The sequence below is a fragment of the Carcharhinus amblyrhynchos genome, chromosome 2, assembly GCF_965287045.1.
Source record: "Carcharhinus amblyrhynchos chromosome 2, sCarAmb.v2.hapA, whole genome shotgun sequence".
Lineage (NCBI taxonomy): Eukaryota > Metazoa > Chordata > Chondrichthyes > Carcharhiniformes > Carcharhinidae > Carcharhinus > Carcharhinus amblyrhynchos.
In genome coordinates this window covers 94,675,144-94,696,404 of record NC_137325.1, presented here as the reverse complement: position 1 = coordinate 94,696,404, position 21,261 = coordinate 94,675,144, and the positions used below count along the sequence as shown (strand labels likewise).

The 21,261-nt window shown below is 45.0% G+C and overlaps 1 non-coding gene across 1 annotated transcript; it reads left to right on the top strand.

Annotated features, from left to right (window-relative positions):
- The first annotated feature begins 10,805 nt into the window (after nucleotides 1-10,805).
- Nucleotides 10,806-10,997, top strand: LOC145362261 (U2 spliceosomal RNA). Its single transcript, XR_013889965.1, has one exon. It is a non-coding gene; the product is annotated as a U2 spliceosomal RNA (small nuclear RNA).
- Nucleotides 10,998-21,261: the final 10,264 nt, after the last annotated feature.

Genomic DNA, 21,261 nt, shown 5'->3' with positions numbered 1-21,261 from the left:
GATTTCAACCCAGTGTATTGGGAGCTTGGTGCAAATGCAATAGTCCTCTCTGCAGTCTGATACCGGCCTCTCAGATGGGATTAGACACCTCCCCTACCCCCCCACCACTTGAATCCCCTGATGGCCACTGTGCTGCAGAGTGCTGGAAATTCATTTCACTCAACTCACCCAAAAAATTTCCATATTTACACCCATTGAACACTTAGTTTTTTTAGGGGAAAGTTGCACCTAACATGTCTAGAAACTTAGAGAGTAAAGATCAATGCACAATATAGGGGATAATGCAAGTTAGCTGATAATACTGCTGGTTCACTTTGTTATACTATAGACTTAATACCTCGCTAATTTCTTTAACTACAGAAAGGGCAATATGGCCTGCATTGTATCATACCTTATCATGCCTTTTAGAAACAATCACATCCTAATGATACAGAAAACGATGTGAGTTTTGTGAAGAGAGGTCGTGTGGTTTTGTAAAAGGAAGGTTGTGTCTCAGGAACTTGATTGAGTCTTTCAAGGAAATGATGAAGGTGTGATTGATGAGGGTAGGGCAGTGGATGTTGTCTACATGGACTTCAGTAAGGCCTTTGACAAGGTCCCTCATGGCAGACTGGTACATAAAAACATAAGAACATAAGAAATAGGAGCAGGAGTAGGCCATCTAGCCCTTCGAGCCTGCCCCGCCATTCAATAAGATCATGGCTGATCTGTCGTGGCTCAGTTCCACTTTCCCGCCCTCTCCCCATAACCCTTAATCCCTTCTCTTATCAAAAACCCATCAACCCGCTTCTTAAAAATATTTAGCGAGGCAGCCTCCACCACTTCAACGGGCAGAGAATTCCAGAGATTCACCACCCTTTGAGTGAAGAAGTTCCTCCTCAACTCCGTTCTAAACCGCCTCCCCTTTATCTTGAGGCTGTGCCCCCTAGTCCTACTGTCTTTTTTGAGCGGGAAGAGTCTCTCCACCTCTATCCTATCCATCCCATTCATCATCTTATACGTCTCAATGAGATCTCCCCTCATTCTTCTAAACTCTAACGAGTACAAGCCTAGTTTATTCAGCCTCTCCTCATAGCTCAATCCCCTCAACTCCGGTATCAGCCTAGTAAACCTCCTCTGCACTCCCTCCAGGGCCAAAATATCCTTGCGCAGGTGCGGCGCCCAAAACTGCACACAGTACTCCAGCTGCGGCCTCACCAATGCCCTATACAGCTGCAGCAAGACCTCCCTACTTTTATATTCAATCCCCCTCGCTATGAAGGCCAGCATCCCATTCGCCTTCCTGACCACCTGCTGCACCTGCAAGCTGGGTTTTTGCGATTCATGCACAAGGACCCCGAGGTCCCTCTGCACCGTCGCCTGCTGCAGTTTTTCGCCACGTAAGTAATAGTCCTTCCTACCATTCTTCCTACCAAAGTGGACCACCTCACACTTGCCAACATTAAATTCCATTTGCCATTTCCTGGCCCATTCGCCCAGCCTATCTAGATCCTTCTGCAGACTCTCCACACCCTCCGCACAATTTGCCGTTCCCCCAATCAGAAGATAAAGTTGCATGGGGTGAGAGGTCAGCTGGCAAGGTGGATACAAAACTGGCTCAGTCATAGAAAACAAAGGGTAATAGTGGAAGGGGGTGTTTCTGCATGGAGGACTGTGACAAGAGATGTTCCTCAGGGATCAGTGCTGGGATCTTTGCTATTTGTAATATATATAAATGGTTTGGAGGAAAACGTAACTGGTTTGATTAGTAAGTTTGCAGATGACAAAGATTGGTGGATTTGTGGACAGTGATGAAGACCATCAGAGGATAGAGCAGGATATAGATCAGTTGGAGACTTGGGCGGAGAGATGGAAATTGGAGTTTAATCCAGACAAATTGGAAGGTCTAATACAAATAGGAAATCTGCAGTAAATGGCAGAACCCTTAAAAGTACTGATAGGCAGAGGGATCTGGTGTCCAGGTACACAGTCACTGAAAGTGGCAATGCAGGTGGAGCAGGTAGTCAGGAAAGCATACAGTATTTTCGCCTTCATTGGCTGGGCATTGAGTTTAAAAATTGTTAGGCCACACTTGGAATATAGTGTTCAATTCTGGTCGCTACACTACCAGAAGGATGTGGAGGCTTTGGAGAGGGTACAGAAAAGATTTACCAGGATATTGCCTGTATGGAGGGTATTAGCTATGAGAAGTTGGAGAAACTTGATTTGTTCTCATTGGAGCAACAGAGGTTGAGGTGAGACCTAATAGAAATCTGCAAGATTATGAGAGGCATGGACAGAATGGATAATCGGAAGCTTTTTGCCAGGGTGGAAGAATCAATTACGAGGGAGTATAGGTTTAAAGGAGATGTAGAAGGCAGTTTTTTTACACAGAAGATGGTGGGTACCGGGAACTCACTGCTGGGGGAGGTAGTGGAAATGGATACAATAGTGACGTTTAAGGAGTGTCTTAACAAATACATGAGGAGGATGGGAATGAAGGGATATGGGCCCTGGAAAGGTCAGGGTTTTTTAGTTAAATCAGGCAGCATGGTCAGTGCAGGCTTAGAGGGCTGAAGGGCCTGTTCCTGTGCTGTGATGTTCTTTGTTTTTGAGTTGCGCATGTAGATTCAAACTAACAGCAACAGTTTTACTGAAAGAGTGGTTTGCCTATACAGAGTACAAACTGAAACTCAAAGCAGGAGCCTCTGAAACACTATCAGATCAGGTGACCTGCTCTTAAAGCAATCATACAACTACATAAATATATAACATCCCTCCCCCTTTACTTATGTAGTCAAGACAACAAATTACTATGATGTTATACATAGGATCAGCAATACCTGAGGCATGGTACTATATTCCATTAATCATTATGCATAGTCCGTAAGAAAGTCATTCGAAAGGACGTCTATTTCTCTTTGCTTGTATAGAGCATTCTGGAATTTGGCTGTCCTGGACCCAAGAAGTGTGATTTGGAAATTTAGTAGATGTTTATTCTCTTGGGATAAGTTCTGCATCATTCTCATTTAGCATAGGGACTAAATACTAGTTTAGTATAGGAACTAAATACTCATTTAGTATAGGAACTAAATACTCATCAGGCAACTCAGATTCAATTAAGTCTTCCACAGTAGTATTCACAACACTAGGGGTTAAAGAGGTTTGTATTTCTGGGATGATTCTGAGAAATAATTTTGAAATGATAACAATTGATCAGAATGGTGTAGCCAAATTATAGAATCATAGAATCCCTGCAGTGCAGAAAGAGGTCATTCGGCCTATTGAGTCTGCACTGACAACAACCATACCCAGGCCTTATCCCAGTAACCCCACATATTCACCTCACTAATCTCTCTAACCTATGCATCCCGGGACAGAAAGGGATAATTTAGCATGGCCACTGCACCTACCCTGCATATCTTTGGACTTGGGAGGAAACCAGAGCACCCTAAAGAAAACCATGCAGACATGGGGAGAACATGCAAATTCCACAGACACAGTGACCCAAGCTGGGAATTGAACCTGGGTGCCTGGCGCTGTGAGGCAACTAGGCTAACCACTATGCCACTCTGCCATCCGAAATAAGTTCATCTTCAGTTTCATCCATGTAAACAATTGGACATGCAATCATTGTGATGGCATTTTAGGCCTCTCCCAAGAGTGTAAAGGAAATAACAATGGTCTAATTCTTATTCATGCACTGGTTTGGCACTGTCCACTATTCAATCTGAGCATCCAGACCCAGCCACTAAAAATCACTATATGTTAATTCCTTCATCCAAACTATGCCAGGATGCCTTTCATGTAGTTATTCTTCCATGCAATTGAGGAAGAAAGATCTCTCAGGTTCTCCAAAGTGGCCACCCACCTTGGATGATCAACCCAAGCTTTCTTGACACATATGGATTCAAATCAGGATCTGTATGATGCATTCCAGCTATCATTCCTTTTGATACCATATCCACCACCTTGCCCATCACAGGATCGGTTCTGATATGTCTCTGAACATGAGAAGCTGCCACATGATCCATGAAAAATAAAAAATATTAGCAAAACTGGTTGATAACATCAGCTCAATAGGTGAAGATAAGCATGATAATGCACCAGTCTTGGCATGGCATTCTAATAAATGATACTTTATATCGCTAGAATGTGCAGAAATAATCAGTGACCATCTTTGCAATCAACTAACAGCTAACAATGGTATGCCTATATGTGTCCCAAAAATAGTAGTTAAAGATTAATGATATATCAATAACATGACATGATGACCATGTAAATAATTATAAAACCTACATATGCCAAAAAATCGTATTCAATGCTTCCTTATCTAGCTAAGCATTGTTAGATTCAGCACTAGTCAGAGTATGCAAAATAAAAGTTATTGGTTGTTTTTCTCCTGAAGGTATAATATGTGAAACTACTGCTCCTACTCCATACGGTGAAGTGTCACAAGCAAGCAGCAATAGTAGCTTTGAATTACAATGAACCAATACTTCACACTCTCACAAAACATCTTTGACATCCTTGTATGAAGCTGGGCTAGCGCTTAATATAAAAAAGGATAGCAAGAGTTTTTATAAATATATAAAAAGGAAGAGGCTGGCTAGGGTGAATGTTGGTCCTTTAGAGGATGAGAAAGGGGACCTAGTGGTAGGGGATGGGGATATGGCTAAGGTATTGAATAACTTTTTTGTTTCTGTCTTCACGGAGGAGGACGTGAATAATTTGCCGGGTGTTAGCGATGGAAAGGTGGTAGGACTGGAGTGTCTTAATGACATTACTGTTACTAGAGAGGCGGTGCTCGACAGACTGGAGGGGCTGATTGTGGACAAGTCCCCAGGACCGGATGGAATGCATCCGAGGGTTCTGAAAGAAATGGCGGAGGTGATAGTGGATGCCTTGGTGGTTATTTTCCAAACGTCGCTGGATTCCGGGGAAGTGCCGGATGATTGGAAAACGGCTAATGTTACGCCGTTGTTTAAGCAGGGTGCCAGGCAAAAGGCGGGGAATTACAGGCCGGTTAGTTTAACGTCTGTGGTAGGTAAAATGTTAGAATCTGTCATTAAGGAGGAAATTGCGAGGCATCTTGAAGGGAATTGCTTGATAGAGCAGACGCAGCACGGTTTCATTAAAGGGAAGTCGAGTCTGACAAATTTACTGGAGTTCTATGAGGATGTGTCTAGGGCAGTGGATAGAGGAGAGCCGGTGGATGTGGTCTTTCTGGATTTTCAGAAGGCGTTTGACAAAGTACCTCACAAGAGGTTATTGCAGAAGGTCGAGGGACATGGAGTTGGGGGTAGGGTGTTAGCGTGGATAGAGGATTGGTTGTCAAATAGGAGGCAGAGAGTGGGGGTCAACGGGTGCTATTCGGATTGGCGGATGGTGACTAGTGGAGTGCCCCAGGGATCGGTGCTGGGGCCTCAGCTTTTTACCATTTATATAGATGATCTGGAGGAGGGAACCAAGTGTAGGGTGTCGAAATTTGCTGATGACACCAAGATTGGGGGAACGGCAAATTGTGCGGAGGGTGTGGAGAGTCTACAGAAGGATCTAGATAGGCTGGGCGAATGGGCCAGGAAATGGCAAATGGAATTTAATGTTGGCAAGTGTGAGGTGGTCCACTTTGGTAGGAAGAATGGTAGGAAGGACTATTACTTATGGGGCGAAAAACTGCAGCAGGCGACGGTGCAGAGGGACCTCGGGGTCCTTGTGCATGAGTCGCAAAAACCCAGCTTGCAGGTGCAGCAGGTGGTCAGGAAGGCAAATGGGATGCTGGCCTTCATAGCGAAGGGGGTTGAATATAAAAGTAGGGAGGTCTTGCTGCAGCTGTATAGGGCATTGGTGAGGCCGCAGCTGGAGTACTGTGTGCAGTTTTGGGCGCCGCACCTGCGCAAAGATATTTTGGCCTTGGAGGGAGTGCAGAGGAGGTTTACTAGGCTGATACCAGAGTTGAGGGGGTTGAGCTATGAGGAGAGGCTGAATAAACTGGGCTTGTACTCGTTAGAGTTTAGAAGAATGAGGGGAGATCTCATTGAGACATATAAGATGATGAATGGGATGGATAGGATAGAGGTGGAAAGACTCTTCCCACTCAAAAAAGACAGTAGGACTAGGGGGCACAGCCTCAAGATAAAAGGGGGGCAGTTTAGAACGGAGTTGAGGAGGAACTTCTTCACTCAAAGGGTGGTGAATCTCTGGAATTCTCTGCCCGTTGAAGTGGTGGAGGCTGCCTCGCTAAATATTTTTAAGACGCGGGTTGATGGGTTTTTGATAGGAGAGGGGATTAAAGGTTATGGGGAGAGGGCGGGAAAGTGGAACTGAGCCACGACGGATCAGCCATGATCTTATTGAATGGCGGGGCAGGCTCGAAGGGCTGGATGGCCTACTCCTGCTCCTATTTCTTATGTTTCTTATGTTTCTTATGTATGCTTTCTTACATGCTGTTGTCCAGTCTATGACTGTTTCACACATAATAAATTATGTAATGGCTTCAATAATGTAGCTAAGTTAGGAAGTCTGCCATAATTTACTAATCCGAGGAAGGACCTCAATTGTGTCAGATGCAGTGCTTCTAAAATAGCATCCATCTTTTTTGGTGCTTTATGTAGGCCTTTACTATAAGTAATGTAACCCAAATACTGGACTGATGTCTTCTTCAAATACATTCTTGTATTTATCTAGAAGGTGCTCTAGGTGTGTTTTGACATTAACCAGTCTGTTAACAACAATGCAGTAAAGTTTTGTCTTCTCCAACCATGATCTCCCGAATGGAGCTGACAAATTAACATGGAGAGGCAACTCTGCTCTTTGTCAGTCAACTCTATGTTGACCATGATGTAGCCTTTTAATGGCACAAACTCTCCCACGTATATACTTAAAATCACAACAGCTGATTTTAAAGGTACGTGCTTCAGCTTTCTTTCATAAATAGTCTCATGAATTGAAGATACAACAGCACTTGTTATCAATCTCCAACGTAATCGGTTGTCCACTTAACTTCATAATCACCCAGAATCTGAATGAATAAGATCAGCTGGAGCTCTTCATCTTATGTCTAGTCATTCCCTTCTTCATTAATAATCCTTTTCTTCCATGTTGTAAATTTTTCTTTTTTAAATGTAGCCAAATTCTTCTGAATGTTCTTCTCAGGGGAAGCTGGTCTAACCTAACAAGCTTTAGCAACTTTGCCAGATTTCTTGCATTGATTATTCTTGCTCCGGCATTCATTCCCTGAATGGCCTATTTTGGCAGCACCTCTGTAACATGCTTGTTGCTGTTTTGCCTTCTTATGGGCAGTTCCCAGCTTTTGGGATCTTCATTCATGCCCAAATTGTGAAGCCTCTTCATCAGCCAGATCCAATTTCTACTGCTGTCTTTAAAGTCAAAGCAATCTTCTTTGGATAGCCTGACTTTTGAGGCCACAAATTAGACAATGTCGAAGAGTATCTTCTAATATCTTACCAATCTTACAATGCTGTGCCAGCCTTTTTAAGGTTGCCACAAATGAGCAATGCTTTTGCCTTCCATTTGATTCCTTTGGTAGAATCTGAACCATTCTGGAATGATCAGTGGTTTGGGGAATAATGTTGTTCAAGAATCTTTGGCAAGCTATCATAAGTTTTGGATCCTGGCTTCATTGGATGAACTAAGAACAGAGCAATTTGAAGGTTTTACTTCCCATTGTATTGAGAAAAGTGGTAAAAGCAACTCTGACAATTTTATTCTCCTGCACAAAATACTGAAAACACTTTGCATAGGAAATCCATGATCTATTTCCTTCATTAAAGGACCCATGAATTCTAATTGATCTGCCATTTTGCTTGCAGATACTAGCAGTTTGAGAATGCTCAGTATTTCTTTTTGTGTTGTAATGTCTTTTCAGTGCTTTTTATCCTTTTAATCCTGGAACTATTAACTTGGTTTTTTTGTTCCAATAGCCCCAGCCATACAGCATTGCATCCACTCATTTCAAATATGCTTGATACTGCCTGGAATCTCATCCTTGTCTGATCAGGAGAAAATCCCTCTTTTAAAACCACACAAGAGCTTTTCTCTTACTTGGTTTTCCTGGCATTAGAACTTTCGTCTTTAATCCTGTTGTTGCTGCTCTCCAGCCTTCCAATACTAGAAGTGTCAGGATACACAATTTTTATTTTCTTCTACTTAGAAACTTTTGCCAATGTTCTCAATGAAACAAAATCCCAACTTGTCACCAATTTTCTTTCTGTAATGTTCGAATTATGTTAGGGCTTGTGGGTTTTACACAAAGAGAAAAAGATGTGGTTCCTGCTCATAGGCCCTATTTTACCCTATTTAGGCAGATTTGAATCTGGGAGTGTTTCAGCTCTGACTTTTAGACCTGTTCTCAGGTGCTAAAGTATCAGCAAGTCTGACTCAAGCTGCACAAGCCTGTAGGTGGGGCTTAACGCGCCCGAAACCATAAATCTCCAATCAGGACCCCCAACTGCGCATGTGCAGAAAAAAATGATAGAATGCTGCTCCCTGCCACAGGCTGGATAATGCCTCCCAGTGGCCCCCACAGACACTGCTGCCCCAACATTTCTGACCCCCTTTTCCCCCAAACCACCTACCACCTGACCGATCACAGCTCTCCCCCCCTTCCACCAGGCAGAGGGGTAGCAGACCCCCATTCGCTCAACTGATCTCAGGCAGAGTGTTCCACCCTTCTGCTCCCCCTGCACTGATCACAGACAAAGTGGCGGTGGACCCCCTTTTCATGCCCCCAGCCAAGTTCAAGCAGAGAGCTGTCGGACGCTTAGCACTTACCTCCTCACTAACCCTCACTGATAAGAGTGTCCACATGGGACTTTTGTGGATCATGTCTGTTTTGCACCAATTCTGGATGGGCAAACATGATGATAAAGGGAGAAGTGGTGGTAAAGTTGGGCGTGCAGCCCATTAAGTCAATTTAAATGCATGCAAACCAATCACAGCCATTTTTGGGCCTTGGTAAAGGGGGAACCAGCGTGGGGTTAGGTATGGATCATGCCATTCACTTTATGCCTGACTTTACCATGTTTTTGTGCCCAAAAATGGGCACAACGCAATGGTAAAATCGGGCTCATAGATTCAAACTAATAACAACAGATTTATTGAAAGAGCTTTCTTACCTGTACAGAGTATAAAGTGAAAATAAAAGTGGGAGGCTCTGAAACACCCCAATGACATCACCATCAAATCATGTGACCTGCTCTTGAAGCAATCATGCAACTACTTAAGTATGTAACAGAAACATCCACAGGATATTTCACACAAATTAATTTTGGAGCCCAGTCTCTGATATTTTGCCAACAAATGCACCAGATGCTGAACATAAATAGCCTCTGAGTAACTTGGAGTTGGGAGGAATATTGGCAAAAACTGGGAGATCTCCATATTTTTCTTCAAACCGTGCTGTGGGAGAAAGGTTTCATGACAGTTCAGGGTGATAAATCAGAATAGCAGGCCAATAACAGGTAGCACAGTAGCACAATGTTTAGCACTGCTGCCTCACAGTGCCAGAGATCTGTGTTCAATACTGGCCTTGGGTCACTGTCTGTGTGGAGTTTGCACATTGTCCTCACATCTTTGTAGGGTTTTCTCCAGGTGCTCCAGTTCTTCCCACTGTCCTAAAATGTGCAGGTTAGGTGGATTGGCCAAGCTAAATTGCCCCTTAGTGTCCACAGATGTCTAGGTTAATAAACTAGGCTGAATAAACTAGGCTTGTACTGCTGAATAAACTAGGCTTGTACTCGTTAGAGTTTAGAAGAATGAGGGGAGATCTCATTGAGACATATAAGATGTTGAAAGGGATGGAAAGGATAGAGGTGGAGAGGCTCTTCCTGCTCAGAAAGGACAGTAGGACTAGAGGGCACAGCCTCAGGATAAAGGGGGGGGGGGGCGCGGTTTAGAACGGAGTTGAGGAGGAACTTCTTCACTCAAAGGGTGATGAATCTCTGGAATTCTCTGCCCATTGAAGTGGTGGAGGCTGCCTCGCTCAATATTTTTAAGACGCGGGTTGATCGGTTTTTGATAGGCAAGGGGATTAAGGGTTATGGGGAGAGGACGGGAATGTGGAACTGAGCCACGACAGATCAGCCATGATCTTATTGAATGGCGGGGCAGGCTCGAAGGGCTAGATGGCCTACTCCTGCTCCTATTTCTTATGTTCTTATGTTCTTATTATGTTAGATGGATAAGCCATGTTTACAGTTATGAGGATAGAGGGAGGGGAGAGGCCTGGGTAAGATACTCTGTCAGAGAGTCGGTGCAGACTCGAAGGTCTGAATAGCCTCATCCTGCAATATAGGGATTCTGTAATTCTATGATAATATTGGCTGAAATCATCTATACGAAAATAAGATACAGACAATGCATTAAAGCTTGGAAATGTTTTTGAATGTAACTGGGGCTTCTCCCGAGGTCAGTGTGTTTCTAGTCCAACAAGTAAATGAGCATCGTTTAATTTAGTTCTGTCTGATAAAGTTAGCAGAACAAGAGAATAATTGGGAATTAGTAGCTATAACACAATTAGGTTCAATGCAGAAATGCAAATGAATAAAGATTCACAGATTAGGATGCTAGACTGGAAAAGGAAAAAGCTTGGTAAAATGAGAAGGGATATGGTGCAAGTGAACTGGGCAGAAAAGTTAGCAAACAGGTTTACAAGTCAGCAGTGGAAAACCTTCAATTATAGATTGATAAAATGCCAAGTATATCTAAAAGGAGGCACTTCTTAGATTAGAGACCTGTAGATACATAACCAGGTTAACCAGAAACTTTCTTGGGTGTTCTTCTAGGTAGACTATATTTTCACTGATATCACTTCTCGGCCTTTTGGCTAAGATCAAGTGTAGTATCGACATGCTGCACTTGGTTGAAGTCATTAGGTTACTTTTCAGCTTCATTTGAAGCAATTTTTTAAAGCGGCACCTTGGCCATTTGACTAAGATGCAAATAAGATCAAGCCCTGGAGGAGGAGCTACACCTACTCCAGTCAGCTTGGATCATGTAGATCAAGCCCAAGACAGGAGGTGAGAGCCCTGTCTTGTCAGCTTGGATCGGGAATGTCCCAACTTGTTGGGACTCTGAATTGGGTTTAATTTGACTTAATTGGATTGGAATAAAGTTTAAAAAAAATACTTTCACTGATATTCAGCTGAAGTTATGACAACCAAGTGGGGGTATCCCTGAGAAAATTCCAGGTGATCAAGACTAAACTTCACCATTAATGAAAGGTATATAACAAAAATAAAGCTAAATATACTCAAATAAATTTTGAAGGAAATAGAATGGTCATTTGGGATGTGAAAAAGGAAACTTAGAAGAACAAAAAGTTAATAACCAGGGAATATGCATTGCGGGTAATTGGCAAAATAACCGGTAGTGATTGTCCTCAATCTGCAGACATGATGTGGGTATGCCGGCGTTGGACTGGCGTAAACACAGTGAAAAGTCTGACAACACCAGGTTTTAGTCCAACCTATTTATTTGATAATATACTCACAAGCTTTCGGGGTTAGCCCCTTCGTCAGGTGAATGGAGAGTTCTGGCCTCAGACAGAACATATAAAGCACAGACAGTTTAGAGATTACTGATTAGAATGCGAATCCTTACACCTAACCTGCTGTTCAAGACCTGAAGTGGCTGATAATGTGAGTGGAAGGAGCACTGATCACAGTTTAAAGAGATGTGTATTGTCTCCAGACAGTACAGTAAGTGAGGTTTTGCAAACCCAGGCAAGTCACGGGTGTTACAGATAGTGCGACATGAACCCAAGATCCCTGTTGAGACCGTCCTCATGTGTGCGGAACTTGGCTATCAGTCTCTATTCAGCGACTCTGCGCTGTCGTGTGGCGTGAAGGCCGCCTTGGAGAATGCTTACCCGAAGGTCAGAGGCTGAATGCCCATGACCACTGAAGTGTTGGCCAACAGGAAGGGAACAGTCTTGCCTGGTGACTGTCGAGCGATGTTCATTCATCCGTTGTTGTAGCGTCTGCATGGTCTCCCCAATGTACCATGCTTCGGGACATCCTTTCTTGCAACGTATCAGGTAGACAATGTTGGCCGAGTTGCAAGAGTATTTACCATGTACCTGGTGGATGGTATTCTCACGTGTGATGATGGTATCCATGTCGATGATCCGGCATGTCTTGCAGAGGTTGCTGTGGCAGGGTTGTGTGGTATTGTGGTCACTGTTCTCCTGAAGGCTGGGTAGTTTGCTGCGAACAATGGTCTGTTTGAGGTTGTGTGGTTGTCTGAAAGCAAGAAGTGGGGGTGTGGGGATAGCCCTGGCGAGATGTTCGTCTTCATCAATGATATGTTGAAGACTCCGGAGAAGATGTCGTAGCTTCTCCGCTCCGGGGAAGTACTGGACGACGAAGGGTACTCTGTCCACTGTGTCCCGTGTTTGCCTTCTTCACTGCACAGAATCTTCAACCGATGCTGTACACTAGATACATCGATGACATTTTCTTTCTTTGGCCTCATGGTGAACAATCACTGAAACAACTATATGGTGATATCAACAAATTCCACCCCACCATCAGACTCACCATGGACTATTCCCCAGAATCAGTTGCATTCTTGGACACACGCATCTCCATTAAGGACGGTCACCTCAGCACCTCACTGTACCGCAAGCCCACAGACAATCTCACAATGCTCCACTTCTCCAGTTTCCACCCTAAACATGTTAAAGAAGCCATTCCCTATGGACAAGCCCTCCGTATACACAGGATTTGCTCAGATGAGGAGGATCGTGACAGACACCTCCAGACCCTGAAAGATGCCCTTATAAGAACAGGATATGGTGCTCGACTCATAGATCGGCAATTCCGATGCGCCACAGCGAAAAACCGCACCGATCTCCTCAGAAGGCAAACACGGGACACAGTGGACAGAGTACCCTTCATCGTCCAGTACTTCCCCGGAGCGGAGAAGCTACGACATCTTCTCCGGAGTCTTCAACATATCATTGATGAAGACGAACATCTCGCCAGGGCTATCCCCACACCCCCACTTCTTGCTTTCAGACAACCACACAACCTCAAACAGACCATTGTTCGCAGCAAACTACCCAGCCTTCAGGAGAACAGTGACCACAATACCACACAACCCTGCCACAGCAACCTCTGCAAGACATGCCGGATCATCGACATGGATACCATCATCACACGTGAGAATACCATCCACCAGGTACATGGTAAATACTCTTGCAACTCGGCCAACATTGTCTACCTGATACGTTGCAAGAAAGGATGTCCCGAAGCATGGTACATTGGGGAGACCATGCAGACGCTACAACAACGGATGAATGAACATCGCTCGACAGTCACCAGGCAAGACTGTTCCCTTCCTGTTGGCCAACACTTCAGTGGTCACGGGCATTCAGCCTCTGACCTTCGGGTAAGCATTCTCCAAGGCGGCCTTCACGCCACACGACAGCGCAGAGTCGCTGAACAGAGACTGATAGCCAAGTTCCGCACACATGAGGACGGTCTCAACAGGGATCTTGGGTTCATGTCGCACTATCTGTAACCCCCGTGACTTGCCTGGGTTTGCAAAACCTCACTTACTGTACTGTCTGGAGACAATACACATCTCTTTAAACTGTGATCAGTGCTCCTTCCACTCACATTATCAGCCACTTCAGGTCTTGAACAGCAGGTTAGGTGTAAGGATTCGCATTCTAATCAGTAATTTCTAAACTGTCTGTGCTTTATATGTTCTGTCTGAGGCCAGAACTCTCCATTCACCTGACGAAGGGGCTAACCCCGAAAGCTTGTGAGTATATTATCAAATAAATAGGTTGGACTAAAACCTGGTGTTGTCAGACTTTTCACTGTCTCAATCTGCAGAGCCAGGGTTACGTGACCCAAGAAACCAATCAAGGAGCAGTGTGGAGGATCACCCTGGGATGTGTGCGCTTTTGTACAGAGAGTCATCTTGGGAACTGATTGCAGCCACAAGGCTGCAAGCTTCTGTGTAGTTTTAACCTGTAAATAAACAAATTGTGTTTTCCCTAAACTGGTGAACGAGCATCTTCATATGACCAGAGAGAAAATGTTGAGAAATGTTATTGGTGATGATCTGGGTGCTTGATTCAAAGGGGTGTGGAAGCAGACTCAATCTGAACTCTAAAGCTGATTTGAATGAGTGATTGATGGAAAAAAAACATTGCCGAGCAATGGCGAAAGAGCAGGGGAGTGGGATGAATTAAATTGTCCTTTCAAAATAGCTGGCAAAGGCATGCAGCAACAGGGGCCTGGGTTCAATTCTGGCATTGGGTGACTGTCTGTGTGGAGTTTGCACGTTTTCCCCTGTGTCTGAATGGGTTTCCTCCGAGTGCCTTGTCTTCCTACCACAGTCCACAGATGTGCAGGTTAGGTGGATTGGCAATGCTAAATTGTCCTTTAGTGTCCATGGATGTCTCGGTTAGATGTATTAGCCATGTATGGGGTTGCGAAGATCAGGCGGAGGAGAGGGTTTGTGTAAGATACCGTTAGAGTATTGGTGCAAACTCAATGGACCAAATGGTCCCCTTCTGCACTGCAAGGATTCTATGATTCCATGAGTTTTGAGGAAAAATAGGTGTACATTTAAAATGGCAAAGGCAGGACATCCTCATCCTAGGGGTACAACTTTAAGAAGTAGTTAAAAATGGCACAATGACTAAAACAAGACAGTATGGCTTTGAGAAGGTGTTCACCTTAGTTAACTTTAACCAGGAACAATACCAAACTGTAAGAATAAATGACAGAACAATAGTTCAGTTGAGGTGAAGAGTTTAGGGAGGAAAGAACTGTGAATGCAAAAATGTTGGCTTGGAAGTAATCCCAGTTAATGTCTTGTTCAACAATGCATTTGAACACAATTTCTGTGGATGAATAACCTTCACATGTTTTAAGCACTCATCCGAGGCAGATTGACCATGGGGGCCTGGGCCTGCCTTTAGCTTGGTACGCTACATATTGACTGGATTTCACAGATTGAACTGAGGGAGAAAATAATATATGATAGAACAATAAGTGTGGTGCATAAGTCTCCTGCTGCAAAACTGGAAAGATATTGCAAGTACACATTTATCTGTAGCTTTCTCTATTGCAACTGAGATATTTTGTTTGAGAAAATAGATGACATGCACAAACTGCTTAAACATATCTCAGTAATAGGTTTGCCAATACTATGCAATCATTCTTCTCAAAAGGTAAGCATAACTTATCATATTGCGTACTTTTTCAATGTCATTGAGCTCCAGGGGCCCATCAGTGACCCCTTGGAAACATAGAACAGGAACAGGCCCTCCAAGCCTCCACTGATCAGGATGTCTGCCAAAACTAAAACTATATGCACTTACGGATTCCTTGTCCTTCCATTCCCATCCTGTTCATGTACTTGTCTAGATGCCCTTTAAATGCTGCTATCGTACCTGCTCACACCACCTCCCTGGGCCGCATCCTCTGTGTTAAAAACTTGCCTCACACATCTCCTCTTTTTCCCATGCACCTTAAATCTATGTCCCCTAGTACTTGACTTTTTTACCCTAGGAAAGAGCATCTGACTATTCACTCTGTCCGTGCCACTATTAATCTCGTAAACCTCTATCAGGTCAGCCCTCAACCTCCATCATTCCAGTAAGAACAAACCAAATTCTTCAAACCTCCCCTCGTGGCTAATGCCGTCCAGACCAGGCATCCTGGTAAATATTTCCTGTACCCTCTCCAAAGCATCCACCATCCTTCTAGTAGTGTGGGGTGACAAGATTTGTACACAATATTCCAAATGAGACCTAATTAAGTTTCTATATAGCTGCAGCATGAGTTGCCAATTTTTATAATCAATGCCCCGAATGATGAAGGTAAGCATGCTGTATACCTTCTTGACTATCTTATCCACCTTCAGTCATCGATTGACATGTGCGCCCAGACCTCCCTGCCTATCAATATTCCTAAGGATTCTACCATTTATTGCATAATTTCTACATGCATTGGACCTTCCAAAATCCATTACCTCACATTTGTCCAGATTAAACTCCATCCGCAATTCCTCCGCCCAAGTCTTCAAATGATCTATATCTTGCTATATCCTCTGACAATCCCCTTCACTTTCCGCAACTCCACCAATTTTTTGTCGTCTGCAAACTACTAATCAAACCAACTGCATTTTCCTCAAAATCATTTATGTATATTACAAACAACAAAGGTCCCAGAACTGTTCTCTGTGGAACACCACTGGTCACAGCCTTCTATTCAGAAAAAACACCCCTCTTAAGCTACCCTCTGTCTTCTATGGCTAAGCCAGTCTGTAGCCATTCTTACCAGCTCTCCTCTGATTCCATGTGACTTCACTTCTCATACCAATCTACCATGAGGTATCTTGTAAAAGACTTTTCTGAAGTTCATGGCATACAACATCCGCTGCCTTTCCCTCATCTATCATCTTCATCACTTTCTCGAAAAACTTGATCAAGTTAGTGAGGCATGACCTCTCCTTCACAAAACCAGGCTGTCGATCACAAATAAGTCCATTTGTTCCCAAATGTGAGTAAAGCCTGTCCCTACAATTTTTTTCCAATAATTTCCCTATCACTGATGTAAGGCTCACCGGCCTGTAATTACTTGGATTATCCCTGCTGCCCTACTTAAACAATGGAACAACATTCACTATTCTCCAATCCTCTGGAACTTCACCTGCAGCCAATGAGGATACAAAGACAGAACACAGAACATAGAAAATCTACAACACAAACAGGCCCTTCAGCCCACAAGGTGCACCGATGATATCCCTACCTACTCGACTAACCTATAACCCTCAATTCTATTAAGTCCCATGTACTCATCCAGAAGTCTTTTAAAAGACCCTATCAAATTTGCCTCTACCATCACCGACAACAGTCGATTCCACTCATCCACTACCCTCTGAGTGAAAAACTTACCCTGATATCTCCTCTGTACCTACTCCCCAGCACCTTAAACCTTTGTCCTCTCATAGTAACCACTCCAGCCCTGGGAAAAAACCTCTGAGAATCCACCCGATCTATACTTCTCAACACCTTATACATCTGGCAAAGTTCACATGCTGAGGTGCGATGTCTTATCAGTATTTTCAGAAGGCGTTTGAAAGGGTGCCGCACAAGAGGTTATTACAAAAGGTCAGGGGGCATGGAGTTGGGGGTAGGGTGTTAGCGTGGATAGAGGATTGGTTGTCAAATAGGAGGCAGAGAGTGGGGGTCAATGGGTGCTATTCAGATTGGCGGTTGGTGACTAGTGGAGTGCCCCAGGGGTCGGTGTTGGGGCCTCAGCTATTTACCATTTATATAGATGATCTGGAGGAGGGAACCGAGTGTAGGGTGTCGAAATTTGCTGATGACACCAAGATTGGTGGAACGGCAAATTGTGCGGAGGGTGTGGACAGTCTGCAGAAGGATCTAGATAGGCTGGGCAAATGGGCCAGGAACTGGCAAATGGAATTTAATGTTGGCAAGTGTGAAGTTGTCCACTTTGGTAGGAATAATGATAGGAAGCACTATTGCTTACATGGCTAAAAACTGCAGCATGCAACGGTGCAGAGGGACCTCGGGGTCCTTGTGCATGAGTCGCAAAAACCCAGCCTGCAGGTGCAGCAGGTGGTCAGGAAGGCAAATGGGATGCTGGCCTTCATAGTGAGGGGGATTGAATATAAAAGTAGGGAGGTCTTGCTGCAACTGTACAGGGCACTGGTGAGGCTGCAGCTGGAGTACTGTGTGCAGTTTTGGTCGCTGCACTTACGCAAGGATATTTTGGCCTTGGAGGGAGTGCAGAGGAGGTTTACTAGGCTGATACCGGAGTTGAGGGGGTTGAACTATGAGGAGAGGCTGAATAAACTAGGCTTGTACTCGTTAGAGTTTAGAAGAATGAGGGGAGATCTCATTGAGACATATAAGATGATGAATGGGATGGATAGGATAGAGGTGGAGAGACTCCTCCCGCTCAGAAAGGACAGTAGGACATAAGAACATAAGAACACAAGAACATAAGAAATAGGAGCAGGAGTAGGCCATCTAGCCCTTCGAGCCTGCCCCGCCATTCAATAAGATCATGGCTGATCTGTCGTGGCTCAGTTCCACATTCCCGCTCTCTCCCTATAACCCTTAATCCCCTCTCTTATCAAAAACCCAACAACTCGCTTCTTAAAAATATTTAGCGAGGCAGCCTCCACCACTTCAACGGGCAGAGACTTCCAGAGATTCACCACCCTTTGAGTGAAGAAATTCTTCCTCAACTCCGTTCTAAACCACCCCCCCTTTATCTTGAGGCTGTGCCCCCTAGTCCTACTGTCCTTTCTGAGCGGGAAGAGTCTCTCCATCTCTATCCTATCCATCCCATTCATCATCTTATACGTCTCAATGAGATCTCCCCTCATTCTTCTAAACTCTAACGAGTACAAGCCTAGTTTATTCAGCCTCTCCTCATAGCTCAACCCCCTCAACTCCGGCATCAGCCTAGTAAACCTCCTCTGCACTCCCTCCAAGGCCAAAATATCCTTGCGTAAGTATGGCGCCCAAAACTGCACATAGTACTCTAGCTGCGGCCTCACCAATGCCCTATACAGCTGCAGCAAGACCTCCCTACTTTTATATTCAATCCCCCTCGCTATGAAGGCCAGCATCCCATTCGCCTTCCTGACCACCTGCTGCACCTGCAAGCTGGGTTTTTGCGACTCATGCACAAGGACCCCGAGGTCCCTCTGCACCGTCGCCTGCTGCAGTTTTTCGCCACGTAAGTAATAGTCCTTCCTACCATTATTCCTACCAAAGTGGACCACCTCGCACTTGCCAACATTAAATTCCATTTGCCATTTCCTGGCCCATTCGCCCAGCCTATCTAGATCCTTCTGCAGACTCTCCACACCCTCCGCACAATTTGCCGTTCTACCAATCTTGGTGTCATCAGCAAATTTCGACAACATACACTTGGTTCCCTCCTCCAGATCATCTATATAAAGGATAAATAGCTGAGGCCCCAGCACCGACCCCTGGGGCACTCCACTAGTCACCAACCGCCAATCCGAATAGCACCCATTGACCCCCACTCTCTGCCTCCTATTTGACAACCAATCCTCTATCCATGCTAACACCCTACCCCCAACTCCATGTCCCCTGACCTTCTGCAATAACCTCTTGTGAGGTACCTTGTCAAACGCCTTCTGAAAATCAAGAAAGACCACATCCACCGGCTCTCCTCTATCCACCGCCCTAGACACATCCTCATAGAACTCCAGTAAATTTGTCAGACACGACTTCCCTTTAACGAAACCGTGCTGCGTCTGCTCTATCAAGCAATTCCCCTCAAGATGCCTCGCTATTTCCTCCTTGATGACGGATTCTAACATTTTACCTACAACAGACGTTAAACTAACCGGCCTATAATTCCCTGCCTTTTGCCTGGCACCCTTCTTAAACAACGGCGTAACACTAGCCATTTTCCAATCTTCCGGCACTTCCCCGGAATCCAGCGATGTCTGGAAAATAACCACCAAGGCATCCACTATCACCTCCGCCATTTCTTTCAGAACCCTCGGATGCATTCCATCTGGTCCTGGGGACTTGTCCACAATCAGCCCCCTCCAGTCTGTCGAGCACCGCCTCTCTAGTAACAGTAATGTCATTGAGACCCTCCAGTCCTACCACCTTTCCATCACTAACACCCGGCAAATTATTCACGTCCTCCTCCGTGAAGACCAAAACAAAAAAGTTACTCAAGACCTCAGCCATATCCCCATCCCCTACCACTAAGTCCCCCTTCTCATCCTCTAAGGGTCCAACGTTCACCCTAGCCAGCCTCTTCCTTTTTATATATTTAGAAAAACTCTTGCTATCCTTTTTTATATTAAGCGCTAGCCCAGCTTCATAGTTTCTCCTACCCTTCTTTATCAACTTCTTTGTCAATCTTTGTTGACATTTAAACCTCTCCCAATCCTCTTCTCGCCCACTACTCTTAGCTACTCTAAACACCTCCGCTTTTAATTTAACACTTTCCTTCACCTCCTTCGTTATCTACGGCTTATTACCTCTCCTCCTACGGTCCTTTTTGACCATCGCAATAAATTTCCACTGAGCACCAAGAAAGATCTCCTTAAAGATCCTCCACTGCTCCTCAGCAGACCTACCTTCCAACGAGCTCCCCCAGTCCACATTCGCCAATTCTTCCCTCATCCTACCGCACTCCCCTCTGTTCAAACAAAGGACGCGTGTCCGGGAACCCACTTTCTCCTCCTCCATCTGCAGCAGAAACTCCACCATACAATGATCACTCTCCCCAAGAGGATCCTTCACCGCAAGGTCCCTAATTCTACCTGCCTCATTACATAACACCAGATCCAAGATAGCTCGCTCCCTCGTCGGCTCCAACACACACTGTTCAAGGAAACTATCCCGGCAGCATTCCAAGAACTCCTCCTCGAGCCCACTGCGTCCAACATGGGTCGACCAATCAATATGCAGATTGAAATCCCCCATAATTACGGCCGTCCCATTCCTGCACGCTGCACTTATTTGCGCGTTAACAGCCCGCCCCACCTCCAGATCATTATTCGGGGGCCTATAGACGACACCCACCAGCATCTTCCTCCCTTTGCTGTTCCTAATCTCTACCCACAACGATTCCATGTTCTGTTCTTTGGTTCCTATATCATCCCTTGCTACCACCCTGATGCTATCCTTAATCAGCAGAGCTACGCCCCCCACTTTTTCCTCCCGCCTATCCTTCCTAAACACTTGATACCCCTGGACATTCAGCTCCCAGTCCCTGTCACCTTGCAGCCACGTCTCTGTAATGGCCACCAGATCATATCCATTTGTGCTGATCTGCGCCACCAACTCATCCACTTTATTCCGAATGCTTCGTGCATTCAGATAAAGTGCCTTCATCCCAGCCTTCACCTGGACCCTATTTGCCGGAACGCCACCAACCATACTCACGCCCCCTACTCCCTTTATTATTGGGACATCCTCAGCCTCTACCCTTACCTGTACCCTCTCCTTAACTCTAGACCCCGTAATGTCACCTACCTTCGCACCCTCCCCCCGCTAATTAGTTTAAAGCCCTGTCTACAGTCCTCTTTACACGATTCGCCAGGACTCTGGTCCCAGCACGGTTCAGACCAACCCCATCCCGCCCGAACAGGTCCCACCTACCCCAATACTGGTGCCAATGCCCCATAAATGCAAACCCATTCCTCCCACACCAATCCCTGAGCCACCCATTTACTTCCTTAATCCTATCAACCTTATGCCCG